We start from the raw sequence: 3,620 nt of genomic DNA, 5'->3' as shown, positions 1-3,620 counted from the left end.
TGCCTTGGGCCTAGCTAAAGTAATTGTGTCTTGCCCCTGAGTGCTACTAGATAATTGCAGGGCACGCGTCAATCAAATATTCATAATCTGCTCTATAAAGTGTTGACTTTATATCAAGCATAGATAGATAGTTGTGGATGCAAAGCATTTCTGTAAAAGTCTCATATGTACGTTCAAAGAATTTGAAAATTGAGGATCGCATCTCCACATATAAATGATGTTTTCATAATCATTAATAGCTCTGTTGGATAGATGGATGTATAGATAAAAAAAAGATTGTAGATATTTAGATAGAAATATTTCGATTTACAATTTTTTCTGCCCCAAATTTTTAACAGCTTTGTATTAGAATGGAGAGAAAATAGCCTAAAACCCCTAAAACCAAAAAAAATATAATTTTGAAAATTAGATAGCCTAAAACCACTATGAAACCTATGAGAAGTATCCCTAAAATGGGGAACTAAATCAGTGCAGTGGTTAGCGATATCTTAACGGACCAACAAACGGACTGATAGACTTCAACTACTACCACCTATGCAGTCCTAATGTTATATAAAGGAGGGGACGGTGGTTGAAGGAAGGTTCTTTTTGAGGAGGATGTCACAGCCACAGGAAAATAGCCTAGAACAATCACAGGACATGAAGGTATACATTGTAACTGAAATATTACAACCTAAACCTTGCAGAGAGATCTTCAAGGACGAACTTTGCATTATAGATACCAATATTCTCTTGAGAGGTTAGGTTCAATCGGTTCAGCTGTTAGTGAGATCTTAAGCTTCAACCTGAAGGACAGACTGTATTATAGTGAGATAGTTAGACAGCTAAATAGATATTACTGAAAGACATTATACGAAGATGCAGAAACAAGGAATAGATAGATAAATATTATTATTATTATTAAGATTATGATTAGTGTAGTATTGTTCCCCTCTATTTCTCCAGTGTTCTTGAAATTCAACCAAAAAAGACAATGAGCGGATTCTAAAACAAATAAATTCAATAAAATCTATTGGTTTATCTAACGATTTAAGTGATTTGATTATAAAACTTATAAATTTTGCTTTAGAATTCTAACACACCAATAGCCTTGATTCGAGCTTAACGTTTCTTTTCTCACCTTCACTGCCATGATTGTGTCTTTTAATATTAATAGCAGCTACTCTACTATAAAGACATTTCACAATTAAAATGAAGAAGTGAATAATGTTTTTGGTGGGGTTACTTTTTTATGGGTGATTTCTCTTGAGAGGGTTATTAGACTATTCCCTAAAATGATTTAAGCCTTCGCTTGACCTATAACAAGATTGAATGTAAAAGAGAACCATATCGGTCCAATGGTACGTGAGATCATTAAGTACAGATAGACATCTTATTACTTGTAGGTAAGGGTACAATCATTGATTATATGTACATATGCTTTTGTGATGCTTTTGAAGGAATTACCTAAACGAATCGAGTGGTATAAACTACACCCAGTAAACTAACTTTCCAGCAATTTACGTCACGTGCCTGACAAAGCAGCAGTATGGACGTTTTGCAAACCTTTTGCTACTTTGAATTATTCCTTTTTGCTTTTGTGATAAAACACCATTTCTCCAGACTCTTATTTATGCAAAGAATCAGTTTCTAAACCATTTGCTTCACAGTACGAGCCTAGCAGCTATACAAACATACAAATATTATTATATAGTAGACTGGTTCGAAACAACAAGTATTTGCTTCACAGTACGAGCCTACCAGCTAAACAAACATACAAATATTATTATATTGTAGACTGGTACAAAATATCAAGTATTTGTTTCACAGTACGAGCCTCGCAGCTATACAAACATACAAATATTATTATACTAGAGGCGGCGTTCTAAAATTATCTCGCTATTGGCTAGATTGAATCTTAATCTTTTTCTTCCATTGGCCTATCTCTGAATATTAATCTTTTTCTTCCATTTTCCAACCACTGAATATCAACCCAACTACAAAAAAGTTACTACACTTAAAGATTTTTTAAAAAGATACTGCGACTTTAGTTTCATCATTTTTTAGAGATTATATGTCCCTCTCTCTCACTTCCCTTTCCTTCCATCTTTTTTTAAATTTCATTATTTTTATTTAAAACCGTATTTATAATTTTGTCTCTCTTTCTTTAAAATATTTTAGGATCCTAGAATTTTTTTGTTCCAAATTATCGTCCTCAAAGGGTTAAAATATTTAGTTAAATGTTAAATTTTAGTTTAATATCTGAACACATTACAGACGCAGCGCTAGTATCAAATTATTTTAAAACTAAGTTTTCTTTGATATACTATTTTATGAATTTAAATTTTCTATTTTATGAATAGAAATTCAATACTTTAGTATAATTCAAATAGCAACATGAAATTAAAAAAAAGAATTTATTCTTTATAGAGTAAAATAATGGGTCTTATAGTTCTGGTCAATGAGATTTTATTATGGATTTTTGGAGCAATATGAGTATTAAACACTCTACTATTGGAAGACTCGAGCTCATATATAGACGTTTATTTCCTATATAGATCTATCATGGATCTTGATGCAATAAAGCAAGCCGTTTTATAAAAAATCTGTCGAAATTAATTCATAAGGTAAAAAACAGAAAAAGTAATCGCTCATATAGGTATAGAATAGTAAACTGGTTAAAAATAACAAGCATTTGCTTCACAGCACGAGCCTAGCAGCTATACAAACATACAAATATTATTGTATAGTAGACTGGTTCAAAATAACAAGCATTTGCTTCACAGTACGAGACTAGCAGCTATACAAACATACAAATATTATTATAAAGTAGACTGGTACAAAAATATAGAAAGTAAAAAATATCTTAAACTACACTGTTAAATAATAGTGTTAGCATTTTGATATCGTCATTATAAATAAAAAGTATTAACATGAACGGTATTTTTGGTTTTATTTTGTTCCTCCATATTTCTTTACTATGAAAGCTAAAATTTTGAACAGGTCTATCACAAATTATTTGTGCCTTTTTCTTTACACATTATTTGTGTATATTTACGCATAAAACAACACACATACTGGTGTTAATATAGACCTACCACCGTCCGCTATTTGTCTGGACGATAACGGGTTCGAGTTAAACCAAAACAACATTATACTGAGAGATTTATAAAAACATTTCTACGCATGGCTAGACTTGGACAAAGGTCGTTAAATTAAAGATTTGACAGTATTTTACAGATAACATAGGTATATTCTATATATCTATACAAACCATTTCACTGATTTCTTATAAATGCCTTCTTTTTGTCTTTGGTTTTTTTAGCATCATTATATTTATTTGTTGTTTTTTTATTCTAATATGCAAAACAATAAAAGAAAATCAAATCAAATCTTACAAACTGATTTTATAAATAGCTTCTGTGCTTATATTTCATTTTCAGATCTTACAAATAATATAAGACTTAAACTTCTAGTTTTAGTATCTTGTCTAATTGTCATGGTAATCATTTAAAAGTTTTAAATTAGTAAGATCGTTTTATATTGTCCAAATTTCGTTAATCCATACAGCCATTAAGACGTGATTAATAACGAACAAACACTAAAAAGGAGAAATGCTTCGGTTAAAATAACAAAAATTA

This window comes from Acartia tonsa, chromosome 8 (genome assembly GCF_053477335.1).
Source record: "Acartia tonsa isolate MP-2025a chromosome 8, ASM5347733v1, whole genome shotgun sequence".
NCBI classification, from domain to species: domain Eukaryota; kingdom Metazoa; phylum Arthropoda; class Copepoda; order Calanoida; family Acartiidae; genus Acartia; species Acartia tonsa.
The sequence above is the reverse complement of the archived record's forward strand: the minus strand, read 5'-3'. Positions refer to the sequence as shown.